Below are 17,254 nucleotides of genomic sequence, written 5' to 3'. Positions count from 1 at the left end.
CACGTCTCAAACTTTTCAGTCATGTCTGGGCTCGTTCGGCCCTAGACCCGTGGATTCTGGAAATAGTGTCCCAGGGGTACAAGAGTTTCAAGACGTGCCCCCTCGACTTTTTTCAAATCAGCCTTACCAGCTTCTCTTCCGAACAGGGAGGTAGTCTGCGATGCAATACAAAAATTGTGTCGGAATCAAGTTATTGTCAGGGTTCCCCCGGCACAACAGGGGGAAGGCTTTTATTCAAGCCTGTTTGTGGACCCGAAGCCGGACAGCTCGGTCAGACCAATTCTGAACCTAAAATCCCTCAATCTTTACCTAAGAAAATTCAAATTCAAGATGGAATCTCTCCGAGCAGTGATCTCCAGTCTCGAGGAAGGGGATTTCATGGTGTCGGTCGACATAAAGGATGCCTACGTACACATCCCCATATATCCTCCGCATCAGGCTTACCTGCGGTTTGCTACTCAGGATTGTCATTACCAATTTCAGACGCTGCCGTTTGGTCTATCCACGGCTCCGAGGATTTTCACCAAGGTAATGGCGGAAATTATGGTTCTCCTTCGCAAGCAAGGAGTCACAATTATTCCTTACCTGGACGTTCTCCTGATAAAGGCGAGATCCAAAAACAAGCTGGAGCAGGACATTGCGCTCTCCCTGACAGTTCTGCAACAACATGGTTGGGTCCTAAACCTGCTGAAGTCACAGTTGAATCCGACAAAGCGGCTGTTGTTTTTGGGAATGATTCTGGACACGGAATTACAGAGAATTTTTCTTCCAGAAGAGAAGGCTCTGGAAATTCAGAGTTTGGTCAAACAAATTCTGAAACCAGCGAGAGTATCAATTCATCAATGCACTCGGCTGCTGGGGAAGATGGTGGCGGCCTACGAGGCCATTCAATTTGGCAGATTCCATGCCAGGATGTTTCAGTGGGACCTGTTGGACAAGTGGTCCGGATCTCATCTGCACATACACCGGAAATTAATCCTATCCTCCAAGACCAGAATCTCACGCCTGTGGTGGCTGCACAGCTCTCACCTCCTTAAGGGACGCAGGTTCGCGATCCAGGACTGGATCCTAGTAACCACGGATGCGAGTCTCTGAGGCTGGGGAGCAGTCACACAGGGGGAAAACATCCAGGGAAAATGGTCAAGCCAGGAAGTTTGTCTACACATAAATGTTCTGGAGTTAAGGGCCATTTACAACGGCCTCCTTCTTCGCAACTGGCCCGTCCTAATACAATCGGACAATATAACAGCAGTAGCGCACATAAACCGCCAGGGCGGAACAAAGAGCAGGGCGGCAATGGAAGAGGCCACAAAAATTCTCCGCTGGGCGGAAAGACATACAAGCGCTCTGTCAGTGATCTTTATTCCAGGAGTGGACAACTGGGAAGCAGACTTCCTCAGCAGACACTATCTCCATCCAGGAGAGTGGGGTCTTCATCAAGAGGTTTTCACAGAAGTGACAAGTCTTTGGGGAATTCCTCAAATAGACATGATGGCGTCTCGCCTCAACAAGAAACTTCAGATATTGTTCCAGGTCGAGGAACCCTCAAGCAATAGCGGTGGACGCGCTGGTAACACCATGGGTGTTTCAGTCGGTGTACGTGTTTCCTCCGCTGCCACTCATTCCAAAGGTGTTAAAGATCATAAGAAGAACAAAGGTTCAGGTGATCCTCATTGCTCCGGACTGGCCAAGGAGGGCTTGGTATCCAGATCTTCAAGAATTACTCATAAGAGATCCCTGGCCTCTTCCTCTACGAGAGGATCTGTTACAGCAGGGGCCTTGCGTGTACCACGACTTTGACGGCTTGGCGGTTGAACGCCGGATCCTAGCCCGAAAGGGTATTCCCAGTGAAGTTATTCCCACACTTCTTCAGGCTAGAAAAGGAGTAACGTCTAAACATTATCACCGTATTTGGAGAAAATATGTGTCTTGGTGTGAATCCAAGAAGGCTCCTACGGAAGAATTTCAGCTAGGGCGGTTTCTCCATTTCCTGCAACCAGGTGTGAATGCGGGTATAAAGTTAAAGTACAAATTCTGGCCTTATCGATTTTCTTTCAGAAACCATTGGCCTCTTTTCCAGAAGTTCAGACTTTCGTGAAAGGAGTTTTGCACATCCAACCTCCATTTGTGCTCCCAGTGGCACCATGGGATCTTAACGTGGTGTTGCATTTTCTTCAATCACATTGGTTTGAACCTTTACAGAAGGTTGAGTTGAAATTTCTCACTTGGAAAGTGGTCATGCTATTGGCCTTGGCATCCGCAAGGCGGGTGTCTGAGTTAGCGGCTTTGTCTCACAAGAGTCCGTATTTAATTTTCCATGAGGATAGAGCGGAGTTGAGGACTCGTCAACAATTTCTGCCGAAGGTGGTTTCATCGTTCCACATGAACCAGCCTATTGTGGGACCAGTGGCTACTGACGTCTTCCAGGAGTCAAAATCTCTCGATGCGGTCAGGGCCTTGAAGATTTATGTCGCCAGAACGGCTCCACTTAGGAAAACGGAAGCTCTGTTTATCCTGTATGCTGCCAACAAGATTGGAACGCCTGCTTCAAAGCAGACTATTGCGCGCTGGATCTGCAATACGATTCAGCATGCTCATTCTACAGCTGGATTGCCGTTACCGAAATCAGTGAAGGCCCACTCTACCAGGAGAGTGGGCTCATCCTGGGCGGCTGCCCGAGGAGTCTCGGCATTACAACTGTGCCGAGCAGCTACTTGGTCGGGTTCAAACACTTTTGCAAAATTTTACAAGTTTGATACCTTGGCTGATGAGGACCTCATGTTTGGTCAATCGGTGCTGCAGAGTCATCCGCACTCTCCCGCCCATTCTAGAGCTCTGGTATTAACCCCATGGTTCTTGAAGCGTCCCCAGCATTCTCTAGGACGTATGAGAAAATAGGATTTTAATACCTACTGGTAAATCCTTTTCTCTTAGTCCGTAGAGGATTCTGGGCGCCCGTCCCAGTGCGGACTCTATCTGCAGTTATTAGTTATGTTTACACACAGGTTGTGTTATGTTGTAGTCAGCCTGTTGCTGATATGGTTCATGCCGTTGACTGGGTTTCTGTTAAATGCCATGTTGTACGGCGTGCTTGAGGTGTGAGCTGGTATGTATCTCACCTTAGTTAACAATAAATCCTTTCCTCGAAATGTCCGTCTCCCTTGGCGCAGTTCCTATAACTGGAGTCTGGAGGAGGGGCATAGAGGGAGGAGCCAGTTCACGCCCCTTTCAAAGTCTTAAAGTGCCCATGTCTCCTGCGGATCCCGTCTATACCCCATGGTTCTTGAAGCGTCCCCAGCATCCTCTACGGACTAAGAGAAAAGGATTTACCGGTAGGTATTAAAATCCTATTTTTTCCCCCAAAATCCACTCAGAAATTGTCATTTAAAATAAGATTTTACTTACCGATAAATCTATTTCTCATAGTCCGTAGTGGATGCTGGGGACTCCGTCAGGACCATGGGGAATAGCGGCTCCGCAAGAGACAGGGCACAAAAGCAAGCTTTTAGGATCACATGGTGTGTACTGGCTCCTCCCCCTATGACCCTCCTCCAAGCCTCAGTTAGGTACTGTGCCCGGACGAGCGTACACAATAAGGAAGGATCTTGAATCCCGGGTAAGACTCATACCAGCCACACCAATCACACCGTACAACTTGTGATTTGAACCCAGTTAACAGTATGATAACAATGAAGTAGCCTCTAAAAAAGATGGCTCACAACAATAATAACCCGATTTTTTTGTAACAATAACTATGTACAAGTAATGCAGACAATCCGCACTTGGGATGGGCGCCCAGCATCCACTACGGACTATGAGAAATAGATTTATCGGTAAGTAAAATCTTATTTTCTCTAACGTCCTAGTGGATGCTGGGGACTCCGTCAGGACCATGGGGATTATACCAAAGCTCCCAAACGGGCGGGAGAGTGCGGATGACTCTGCAGCACCGAATGAGAGAACTCCAGGTCCTCCTCAGCCAGGGTATCAAATTTGTAGAATTTAGCAAACGTGTTTGCCCCTGACCAAGTAGCTGCTCGGCAAAGTTGTAAAGCCGAGACCCCTCGGGCAGCCGCCCAAGATGAGCCCACCTTCCTTGTGGAATGGGCATTTACAGATTTTGGCTGTGGCAGGCCTGCCACAGAATGTGCAAGCTGAATTGTACTACAAATCCAACGAGCAATAGTCTGCTTAGAAGCAGGAGCACCCAGCTTTTTGGGTGCCTACAATATAAACAGCAAGTCAGACTTTCTGACTCCAGCCGTCCTGGAATTATATATATATATATATTTTCAGGGCCCTGACAACGTCTAGCAACTTGGAGTCCTCCAAGTCCCTAGTAGCCGCAGGCACCACAATAGGTTGTTTCAGGTGAAACGCTGACACCACCTTAGGAAGAAACTGGGGACGAGTCCGCAGCTCTGCCCTGTCCGAATGGAAAATCAAATATGGGCTTTTGTAAGACAAAGCCGCCAATTTTGACAATCGCCTGGCCGAGGCCAGGGCCAACAGCATGGTCACTTTCCATGTGAGATATTTCAAATCCACAGATTTGAGTGGTTCAAACCAATATGATTTGAGGAATCCCAACACTACGTTGAGATCCCACGGTGCCACTGGAGGCACACAAGGGCTGTATATGCAATACTCCCTTGACAAACGTCTGGACTTCAGGAACTGAAGCCAATTCTTTCTGGAAGAAAATCTATAGGGCCGAAACTTGAACCTTAATGGACCCCAATTTGAGGCTCATAGACACTCCTGTTTTCAGGAAGTGCAGAAATCGACCTAGTTGAAATTTTTTCGTGGGGCCTTCCTGGCCTCACCCACGCAACATATTTTTACCACATGTGGTGATAACGTTGTGCGGTCACCTCCTTCCTGGCTTTGACCAGGGTAGGTATGACCTCTTCCGGAATGCCTTTTCCCTTAGGATCCGGCGTTCAAACCGCCATGCCGTCAAACGCAGTCGCGGTAAGTCTTGGAACAGACAAGGTCCCTGCTGGAGCAGGTCCTTTCTTAAAGGCCGATGCCACGGTTCCTCTTGGAACAGACATGGTACTTGCTGAAAGCAAATCCCTTCTTAGCTCCCGAGGCCATTAGTCCTCTGTGAGCATCTCTTGAAGTTCCGGTTACCAAGTCCCTCTTGGCCAATCCGGAGCCACGAGTATAGTTCTTACTCCTCTATGTCTTATAATTCTCAATACCTTGGTTATGAGAAGCAGAGAAGGGAACACATACACCGACTGTTACACCCACGGTGTTACCAGGACGTCCACAGCTATCGCCTGAAGGTCTCGTGACCTGGCGCAATACCTGTCCCATTTTTTTGTTCGGGCGGGACGCCATCATGTCCACCTTTGGTCTTTCCCAACGGTTCACAATCATGCGGAAAACTTCCCGATGAAGTTCCCACTCTCCCGGGTGGAGGTCGTGCCTGCTGAGGAAGTCTGCTTCCCAGTCGTCCACTCCCGGAATGAACACTGCTGACAGTGCTATCACATGATTTTCCGCCTAGCGAAAAATCCTTGCAGTTTTGCCACTGCCCTCCTGCTTCTTGTGCCGCCCTTTCTGTTTACGTGGGCGACTGCCGTGATGTTATCCCACTGGATCAATACCGGCTGACCTTGAAGCAGAGGTCTTGCTAAGCTTAGAGCATTATAAATTTGCTCTTAGCTCCAGTATATTTATGTGGAGAGAATTCTCCAGACTTGATCACACTCCTTGTGTGACTGCTCCCCAGCCTCTCAGGCTGGCCTCCGTGGTCACGAGCATCCAATCCTGAATGCCGAATCTGCGGCCCTCTAGAAGATGAGCACTCTGTAATCACCACAGGAGAGACACCCTTGTCCTTGGATATAGGGTTATCCGCTGATGCATCTGAAGATGCGATCCGGACCATTTGTCCAGCAGATCCCACTGAAGAGTTCTTGCGTGAAATCTGCCCAATGGAAGCGCTTCGTAATAAGCCACCATTTTTACCAGGACTCTTGTGCAATGATGCACTGACACTTTTCCTGGTTTTAGGAGGATCCCGATTAGCTTGGATAACTCCCTGGCTTTCTCCTCTGGGAGAAACACCTTTTTCTGGACTGTGTCCAGAATCATCCCTAGGACCAGCAGACGTGTCGTCGGAACAACTGCGGTTTTGGAATATTTAGAATCCACCCGTGCTGTCGTAGAACTACTTGAGATAGTGCTACTCCGACCTCCAACTGTTCTCTGGACCTTGTTCTTATCAGGAGGTCGTCCATTTTCTTTGAAGACGAATCCTCCTTTCGGTCATTACCTTGGTAAGGACCCGGGGTGCCTTGGACAATCCAACGGCATCGTCTTGAAACTGATAGTGACAGTTCTGTACCACGAACCTGAGGTACCCTTGGTGAGAAAAGGCAAATTTTGGGACATGGAGGTAAGCATCCCTGATGTCCCGGGACACCATATAGTCCCCTTGTTCTTTGCTATCACTGCTCTGAGTGACTCCATCTGGATTTGAACCCTTGTAAGTGTTCAAATTTTTCAGATTTAGAATAGGTCTCACCTAGCCTTCAGTACCACCATATAGTGTGGAGTAATACCCCTTTCCTTGTTGTCGGAGGGGTAAATTTATTATCACCTGCTGGGAATACAGCTTGTGAATTGTTTTCAATACTGCCTCCCTGTCGGAGGGAGACATTGGTACAGCAGACTACAGGAACCTGCGAGGGGGGAAACCTCTCGACATTCCAATCTGTACCCCTTGGATACTACTTGTAGGATCCAGGGGTCCTGTACGGTCCCAGCGTCATGCTGAGAACTTGGTAGAAGCGGTGGAGGGCTTCTGTTCCTGGGAATGGGCTGCCTGCTGCAGTCTTCTTCCCTTTCCTCTATCCCTGGGCAGATATGACTCTTATAGGGACGAAAGGACTGAGGCTGAAAAGACGGTGTCTTTTTCTGCAGTTACCCTGGCCACCAGGTCCCATGGACCGACCCCAAATAACTCCTCCCCTTTATACGGCAATACATCTTTGTGCCGTTTGGAATCTGCATCACCTGACCACTGTCGTGTCCATAAACATCTTCTTGCAGATATGGACATCGCATTTACTCTTGATGCCAGAGTGCAAATATCCCTCTGCGCATCTCGCATATATAGAAATGCATCCTTTAAATGCTCTATAGTCAATAAAATACTGTCCCTGTCAAAGGTATCAATATTTTTAGTCAGGGAATCCGACCAAGCCACCTCAGCTCTGCACATCCAGGCTGAGGCGATCGCTGGTCGCAGTATAACACCAGCATGTGTGTGTATACTTTTTAGGATATTTTTCAGCCTCCTATCAGCTGGCTCCATAAGTACGGCCCTATCCGTAGATGGTACCGCCACTTGTTCTGATAAGCGTGTGAGCGCCTTATCCACCCTGAGGGGTGTTTCCCACCGCGCCTTAACTTCTGGCGGGAAAGGGTATACCGCCAATAATTTTCTATCGGGGGAAACCCACGCATCATCACACACTTCATTTAATTTATCTGATTCAGGAAAAACTACAGGTAGTTTTTTCACCTCACACATAATACCCTTTTTTGTGGTACTTGGAGTATCAGAAATATGTAACACCTCCTTCATTGCCCTTAACGTGTGGCCCTAAAAGAAAATACGTTTGTTTCTTCACCGTCGACACTGAAATCAGTGTCCGTGTCTGGGTCTGTGTCGACCGACTGAGGTAAATGGGCATTTTACAGCCCCTGACGGTGTTTGAGACGCCTGGACAGATACTAATTTGTTCGCCGGCCCTCTCATGTCGTCAACCGGCTTGCAGCGTGTTGACATTGTCACGTAATTTCCATAAATAAGCCATCCATTCCGGTGTCGACTCCCTAGAGAGTGACATCACCATTACAGGCAATTTGCTCCGCCTCCTCACCAATATTTTCCTCATACATGTCGACACACACGTACCGACATACAGCACACACATAGGGAATGCTCTGATAGAGGACAGGACCCACTAGCCCTTTGGGGAGACAGAGGGAGAGTTTGCCAGCACACACCAAAACGCTATAATTATCCAGGGACAACCTTTATATAAGTGTTCCTCCCTTATAGCATTTTAATATATATACATATCGCCAAATCAGTGCCCCCCCTCTCTGTTTTAACCCTGTTTCTGTAGTGCAGTGCAGGGGAGAGCATGGGAGCCTTCCCACCAGCCTTTCTGTGAGGGAAAATGGCGCTGTGTGCTGAGGAGAATAGGCCCCGCCCCCTTTTCGGCGGGCTTCTTCTCCGGAGTTTTAGATATCTGGCAGGGGTTAAATACATCCATATAGCCTCAAGGGCTATATGTGTTGTATTTTTCGCCATACAGGTATTATACATTGCTGCCCAGGGCGCCCCCCCCCAGCGCCCTGCACCCTCCGTGACCGCTGTGTGAAGTGTGCTGACAACAATGGCGCACAGCTGCAGTGCTGTGCGCTACCTGATGAAGACAGAGTCTTCTGCCGCCTGGTTCCGGACCTCTTCATCTTCAGCGTCTGCAAGGGGGGTCGGCGGCGCGGCTCCGGGACGAACCCCAGGGCGAGCCCTGTGTTCCGACTCCCTCTGGAGCTATGTCCAGTAGCCTAAGAATCCAATCCATCCTGCACGCAGGTGAGTTGAAAATCTCTCCCCTAAGTCCCTCGATGCAGTGAGCCTGTTGCCAGCAGGACTCACTGAAAATAAAGAACCTAAAAACTTTTTCTAAGTAACTCTTTAAGAGAGCCACCTAGATTGCACCCTTCTCGGCCGGGCACAAAAACCTAACTGAGGCTTGGAGGAGGGTCATAGGGGGAGGAGCCAGTACACACCATGTGATCCTAAAAGCTTGCTTTTGTGCCCTGTCTCCTGCGGAGCCGCTATTCCCCATGGTCCTGACGGAGTCCCCAGCATCCACTAGGACGTTAGAGAAAAAAAAAAAAAGTGAATTAGGTGAAGAACATGTATTTAATGTTATCCAAAATGACTTTAGTTAAAAATAAATGCAAATAAATTTCCGGTTAACCCCCGGGGCAGCCACCAGGTACACGGGGGGGGGGGGGCTAGGGGGTTTAATTTACACTTCCCCAGTGGCTGCTACTGTCTGTAGCCTTGGGGGGGGGGGGGGGGCATGGGTAATACTGCCGTGCTGACCGATCGGCAGCATGGCAAACCCTGGGGCAGGGTGCGGAGAGGCAGAGGGACCTACCATTCCCTCTGAGAGCAGCAGCGGAGGGAAGTTGGTCTTGCAGCTGCAAACAGTGTATCTGACTAGTTGCATCCTGTGTGACCAGGTCAGATAAAGCACTTGCAGGCATGATATGTTATCTCTCTTATCTCCAGAAAGATAACTTAACCGGATAAATGAGGTGCAAAAACAGAAATAGTATATTAAACTATTATTATATAGTGAAGCACCTAAGAAATAGATTTATAGCTGCTCCTATAAGACAATCTGGATGTCAATCATAGTAGAGAATATTATTAGAATACCATTATACAAATAAGGAGCGCTTATAAAATAAGAAAAGAATATACATTTATTTTTAACACATAAAATACATTAACATGTGCGTTTCTAAGCATATATTATTAAATAGCAGTCTAAATATTAGTATGCTGCAGAATTTAAAACCAATATAACCACAATGTGGTGTAGGGGTTAATCATTTTGCCAGAGTGGAGGTCCGTTGGTTAGTTTAGACTGTTATGTCCATCTTCTAGCGATTGCTACTGCGATCACATTTGCCGCTGGCGGCGGCGTTGCCCAGCAACAGCGTGCGTGCTCAATGCGAAGAACCGCTGTGTGCGAACGGGTCAGAATGACCCCCTATATTCATTAGGAGGTGGTATATGATCAGTAAGTATGGGAAATAACAGCAGTGATTGCAGATTGTGGATGTGTGTTATGCCAGGCTCTCTGGAAGTAACATCATTGACACTTGTCGGGTCAGGCTAACTCATTAAATTCCAGCGTGATTACATAATTTTTATCACCCATCAGCATTTTATGGTATAAATTTTCTGTAGTGCTTTAAAATATGGTATTGAGTCGCACACAAAGTGGCTATATTTACAGGCAGCTGCGGAAGCCACATTTACTACTTTATGCTAATACGAGAATCCATTCAGCTAAAGCCGAAGGCCGTCGCTGCAGTACGATCGCCTCTGCCTGATTGACAGGCAGAGGCAGTCGCTGGGTGGGGGGGGGATGAAACGGCGGTGTGTGGGCGCAGTCCGGCCAACGCAGGCGTGGCCGGACCGTGCGGGTGTGGGCGCAGCGCCTGTGTGACGTCACACGCAGCCGCTGCGGGCCGGGGAGCGACAAGTAGCTTCCAACCAGCACGCTAAAGCTGCACTGGCCGGGAGCTACTCCTAAAGTGCAAAAGCATCGCCGCTGTGAGATGCTTTTGCACTTCTGCTGGGGGGGTCGGCACTGACATGCGGGGCGGGATAGTCATGTGCTGGGCGTCCTCCCGCATGTCTATGGACATGATCGTAGCGCTGCAACATTTTGCATGGCTACGATCAACTCGAAATTACCCCCACAGGGCATAATTCTGAGTGATGATCTTAGCAGCAAATTTGTTAGCAGATGGGCAAAAACCATGTGCACTGCAGGGAGGGGGGGGGGGGGGGGGGCAGATATAACATGTGCAGAGAGAGTTAGATTTGGGTGTGGTGTGTTCAAACTGAAATCTAAATTGCAGTGTAAAAATAAAGCAGCCAGTATTCACCATGCACAGAAACAATATAACCCACCCAAATCTAACTCTCTCTGCACATGTTACATCTGCCCCCCTGCAGTGCACAAACTGCTAACAAATTTGCTGCTGCCATCAACTCTGAATTACTTCCTTAGATACACGCCCATAACACTACCACAAGTCAGAGTGGTTCCATGCACTTGCAGTGTCGCTGCCCAGTTCCTACCCCGAAACACCCAATTCCACAAAAAACAGATTCAACCAAGTTCTGTCAATCATAGGATGAGTGTGCACAAAAACTCACCATTTGCATCTGCGCTCAGAGATCCACCCGACTCATAATCAGCTCCTCCATGTACAGTACTCACAGAGGGGAATGGCAGCACCTGGGGCCTAAAAAGAAATCATCTAAGACAGTGATGCTGATCCAACATTTCAGTTTGTATGACTTTCACCAGGAGTAACAGCTAACCTTATATACTGACATTTACCAGAAGTGCGAAGGAACTCTCAGCTTTCTTTGAACTTACGGGGTATGTGTTTATATAAGGTAAGATCTATGTATGCAGTGGTGGAACTAGCGAGCGGTGGGCCCAGGTGCGACAAAATGCTTTGCCCCCCCCCCCATCCAAGTCCACCCCCTCACCCCTGGAGAGGATCTGGTGAGGGGGACCTGCTCAGAGCCAGAGAAATGGATACCTAGCAACAGTGCCGTAACTAGTCATTTTAGCACTGTGTGCAAGAAACGGCATCGGAGCCCCACCCCTGCATGCAAAACGGGCAGTGTGCGCCGTAGGCGCGCGCAAAAATACATAGTGGCGTGGCTTCGTGGGGAAGTGGTGTGGCCACAAAATAATACCAATTCATAGAACGGTGCACTGTAGTCTCCATTATTCAAATTACGCCGCACAGTAGCACCACTACACCAGGTAGAGACCCTTTTACACCTTACGGCGGACAGATTCCTCTTATTACACATTACGGCAGACAGCGTCCCCTTTTTACACATTACGGCAGACAGCGTCCCCTTTTTACACATTACGGCAGACAGCGTCCCCCTTTTTACACATTACGGCAGACAGCGTGCACTTTTTACACAACTGCAGACAGCGTCCCCTTTTTACACATAGCGGCAGACAGCGTGCCCTTGTTACACATAGCGGCAGACAGCGTGCCCTTGTTACACATAGCGGCAGACAGCGTGCCCTTGTTACACATAGCGGCAGACAGTGTGCCCTTGTTACACATAGCGGCAGACAGCGTACACTTTTTACACATAACGGGAGACAGCGTCCCATTTTTACACATTACGGCAGACAGCGTGCCCTTGTTACACATTACGGCAGATAGCGTCCCCCTTTTCACACCTTACGGCATGTAGATTCCCCCTTTTCACACATTGCGGCAGGCAGATTTACCCTTTTTACACATCACGGCAGGCAGATTCCCCCTTTTCTCTAACGTTCTAGTGGATGCTGGGGACTCCGTAAGGACCATGGGGAATAGACGGGCTCCGCAGGAGACATGGGCACTTTAAGAAAGAATTTAGATTCTGGTGTGCTCTGGCTCCTCCCTCTATGTCCCTCCTCCAGACCTCAGTTTGAATCTGTGCCCGGACGAGCTGGGTGCTTTTCAGTGAGCTCTCCTGAGCTTGCTGTGAAAAAGTATTTTGTTAGGTTTTTTATTTTCAGGGAGCTCTGCTGGCAACAGACTCCCTGCATCGTGGGACAGAGGGGAGAGAAGCAGCCCTACTCTCTGAAGATAGGTCCTGCTTCTTAGGCTACTGGACACCATTAGCTCCAGAGGGATCGTACACAGGATCTCACCCTCGTCGTCCGATCCCAGAGCCGCGCCGCCGCCGCCCCCCTCGCAGAGCCGGAAGACAGAAGCCGGGTGAGCATGAGAAGCAAGAAGACTTCGAAATCAGCGGCAGAAGACTCCGGTCTTCACTGAGGTAACGCACAGCACTGCAGCTGTGCGCCATTGCTCCCACACACCTCACATACTCCGGTCATTGTAAGGGTGCAGGGCGCAGGGGGGGGGGGGGGCACCCTGGGCAGCATTTGGACCTCTTTTTGGCAAAAGTGAACATATATACAGTTGGGCACTGTATATATGTATGAGCCCCCGCCAAGAAAATACATATTTAAGCGGGACAGAAGCCCGCCGTCGAGGGAGCAGGGCTTCTTCCTCAGCACTCACCAGCGCCATTTTTTCTCCACAGCTCCGCTGAGAGGAAGCTCCCCACGCTCTCCCCTGCAGATACACGGTAGAAGAGGGTAAAAAGAGAGGGGGGGGGCACATAATTAGGCGCAAAAATCAATATAAACAGCAGCTACTGGGTTAACATTAAGTTACTGTGTTATTCCTGGGTTTATAGCGCTGGGGTGTGTGCTGGCATACTCTCTCTCTGTCTCTCCAAAGGGCCTTGTGGGGGAACGGTCTTCAAAAAGGGTATTCCCTGTGTGTGTGGTGTGTCGGTACGCTTGTGTCGACATGTTTGACGAGGAAGGCTATGTGGAAACAGAGCGGGAGCAAATGAATGTGGTGTCTCCGCCGACGGCGCCGACACCTGATTGGATGGATATGTGGAAGGTTTTAAATGATAATGTTAATTCCTTGCATAAAAGGTTGGAAAAAGCTGAAGCCTTAGGACAGTCAGGGTCTCAGCCCGTGCCTGATCCTATGTCGCAGAGGCCGTCAGGGTCTCAGAAGCGCCCACTATCCCAAATTGTTGACACAGATACCAACATGGATTCTGACTCCAGTGTCGATTACGATGATGCAAAGTTACAGCCAAAATTGGCTAAATCCATCCGTTATATGATTATAGCAATTAAGGATGTGTTGCACATCACAGAGGAAACCCCAGTCCCTGACAAGAGGGTTCATATTTATGGGGAAAAGAGGCAGGTGGTGACCTTTCCCCCTTCACACGAGCTAAATGAGTTATGTGAAACGGCTTGGGAATCTCCAGATAAAAAACTGCAGATTTCCAAACGGATTCTTATGGCATATCCTTTCCCGCCAACGGACAGGTTACGCTGGGAATCCTCCCCTAGGGTGGACAAAGCTTTAACACGCTTATCCAAGAAGGTAGCCCTGCCGTCACAGGATACGGCTACCCTCAAAGATGCTGCGGATAGAAAGCAAGAGGGTACCCTGAAGTCCATTTATACACATTCAGGTACCTTACTGAGGCCAGCGATTGCGTCGGCCTGGGTGTGTAGTGCTGTAGCAGCATGGACAGACACCCTGTCTGAGGAACTTGATACTTTAGACAAGGATACTATATTAATGACCCTGGGGCATATAAAAGACGCTGTCCTATATATGAGAGATGCTCAAAGAGACAATAGTCTACTGGGTTCTAGAATAAATGCTATGTCGATTTCTGCCAGAAGGGTCCTGTGGACTCGGCAATGGACAGGTGATGCCGACTCAAAAAGGCATATGGAGGTTTTACCTTACAAGGGTGAGGAATTGTTTGGGGAGGGTCTCTCGGACCTGGTCTCCACAGCTACTGCTGGAAAGTCAAATTTTTTGCCATATGTTTCCTCACAGCCTAAGAAAGCACTGTATTACCAAATGCAGTCCTTTCGATCACAGAAAAGCAAGAAAGTCCGAGGTGCGTCCTTTCTTGCCAGGGGCAGGGGCAGAGGAAAGAAGCTGAACAACACAGCTAGTTCCCAGGAACAGAAGTCCTCTCCGGCTTCCACAAAATCCACCGCATGACGCTGGGGCTCCACAGGCGGAGCTAGGCCCGTCTCCGAAATTTCAGCCACAGGTGGGTTCACTCCCAGTTGGATCCCTGGGCAATAGATATTGTGTCTCAGGGATACAAGCTGGAATTCGAAGAGATGCCCCCTCACCGATACCTCAAATCGGTCCTGCCAGCTTCCCCCCTCGAGAGGGAAATAGTGTTAACTGCAATTCACAAATTGTATCTTCAACAGGTGGTGGTCAAGGTTCCCCTCCTTCAACAAGGAAGGGGTTATTATTCGACCATGTTTGTAGTACCGAAACCGGACGGTTCGGTCAGACCCATATTGAATTTAAAATCCCTGAACTTGTACCTGAAAAGGTTCCGGTTCAAGATGGAATCGCTGAGAGCGGTCATCGCAAGCCTGGAAGGGGGGGATTTTATGGTGTCTCTGGACATAAAGGATGCATACCTTCATGTCCCCATTTATCCACCTCATCAGGCGTACCTCAGATTTGTGGTACAGGATTGTCATTACCAATTTCAGACGTTGCCGTTTGGTCTCTCCACGGCTCCGAGAATATTTACCAAGGTAATGGCGGAAATGATGGTACTCCTGCGGAAGCAAGGGGTCACAATTATCCCATACTTGGACGATCTCCTCATAAAAGCGAGGTCAAGAGAGCAGTTGCTGATCAGCGTAGCAAGTTCTCTGGAAGTGTTACGGCAACACGGCTGGATTCTAAATATTCCAAAGTCGCAGTTGATTCCTACGACTCGTCTGCTTTTCCTGGGCATGATTCTGGACACAGACCAGAAAAGGGTTTATCTCCCGATAGAGAAAGCTCATGACACTGGTCAGAAACCTATTAAAACCAAAACAGGTGTCGGTGCATCACTGCACTCGAGTCCTGGGAAAGATGGTGGCATCATACGAGGCCATTCCCTTCGGCAGGTTCCATGCGAGGACCTTTCAATGGGACTTACTGGACAAATGGTCCGGATCACATCTTCAGATGCATCGGTTAATCACCCTATCCCCCAGGGCCAGGGTGTCTCTCCTGTGGTGGCTGCAGAGTGCTCACCTTCTCGAGGGCCACAGATTCGGCATTCAGGACTGGGTCCTGGTGACCACGGATGCAAGCCTCCGGGGGTGGGGGGCAGTCACACAGGGAAGACATTTCCAAGGTCTGTGGTCAAGTCAGGAGACTTGCCTTCACATCAACATCCTGGAACTAAGGGCCATATACAATGCCCTACGTCAAGCGGAGACCCTGCTTCGCGACCAACCGGTTCTGATTCAGTTAGACAACATCACCGCTGTGGCTCATGTAAACCGACAAGGCGGCACAAGGAGCAGGGTGGCGATGGTGGAAGCCAAAAGAATTCTTCGCTGGGCGGAAAATCACGTAAGCGCACTGTCAGCAGTGTTCATCCCGGGAGTGGACAACTGGGAAGCAGACTTCCTCAGCAGGCACGACCTCCACCCGGGAGAGTGGGGACTTCATCAAGAAGTCTTCGAGCAGATTGCAAGTCGGTGGGAACTGCCACAGGTGGACATGATGGCATCCCGCCTCAACAAAAAGCTACAGAGGTATTGCGCCAGGTCAAGAGACCCTCAGGCGATAGCTGTGGACACACTGGTGACACCGTGGGTGTTCCAGTCGGTCTATGTATTTCCTCCTCTTCCTCTCATACCCAAGGTGCTGAGAATCATAAGAAAAAGGAGTGAGAACAATACTCATTGTTCCGGATTGGCCAAGAAGGACTTGGTATCCAGATCTGCAAGAAATGCTCACAGAGGACCCGTGACCTCTGCCTCTAAGACAGGACTTGTTGCAACAGGGGCCCAGTCTATTCCAAGACTTACTGCGGCTGCGTTTGATGGCATGGCGGTTGAACGCTGGATCCTAGCAGAGAAAGGCATTCCGGATGAGGTTATTCCTACGCTGATAATGGCTAGGAAGGACGTGACAGCTCAACATTATCACCGTATATGACGAAAATATGTTGCTTGGTGTGAGGCCAGGAATGCCCCTACGGAGGAATTCCAGCTGGGCCGTTTCCTTCACTTCCTACAGTCAGGAGTGACTTTGGGCCTAAAATTGGGTTCCATTAAGGTCCAGATTTCGGCCCTATCCATTTTCTTTCAAAAAGAGCTGGCTTCTCTACCTGAAGTTCAGACGTTTGTAAAGGGAGTGCTGCATATTCAGCCCCCTTTTGTGCCTCCAGTGGCACCTTGGGATCTTAACGTGGTGTTGAGTTTCCTGAAATCCCACTGGTTTGAACCACTCAAAACGGTGGAATTGAAATATCTCACGTGGAAGGTGGTCATGCTACTAGCCTTGGCTTCGGCTAGGCGTGTGTCAGAATTGGCGGCTTTGTCACATAAAAGCCCCTATCTGGTTTTCCATGCGGATAGAGCAGAATTGAGGACCCGTCCACAATTCCTGCCGAAAGTGGTTTCATCTTTTCATATAAACCAACCTATTGTGGTGCCTGTGGCTACTACTGACTTGGAGGATTCCGAGTTGCTTGAAGTGGTCAGGGCTTTGAAGGTTTATGTAGCCAGAACGGCTAGGGTCAGGAAAACAGAGTCTTTGTTTATCCTGTATGCTTCCAACAAGCTTGGTGCTCCTGCTTCAAAGCAAACTATTGCTCGCTGGATCTGTAACACGATTCAGCAGGCTCATTCTGCGGCTGGATTGCTGCTGACAAAATCAGTTAAGGCCCATTCCACTAGGAAGGTGGGCTCTTCTTGGGCGGCTGCCCGAGGGGTCTCGGCATTACAGCTGTGCCGAGCGGCTACTTGGTCAGGTTCAAACACTTTTGCAAAGTTCTATAAGTTTGATA

This window comes from Pseudophryne corroboree, chromosome 7 (genome assembly GCF_028390025.1).
Source record: "Pseudophryne corroboree isolate aPseCor3 chromosome 7, aPseCor3.hap2, whole genome shotgun sequence".
NCBI lineage: Eukaryota > Metazoa > Chordata > Amphibia > Anura > Myobatrachidae > Pseudophryne > Pseudophryne corroboree.
The sequence above is the reverse complement of the archived record's forward strand: the minus strand, read 5'-3'. Positions refer to the sequence as shown.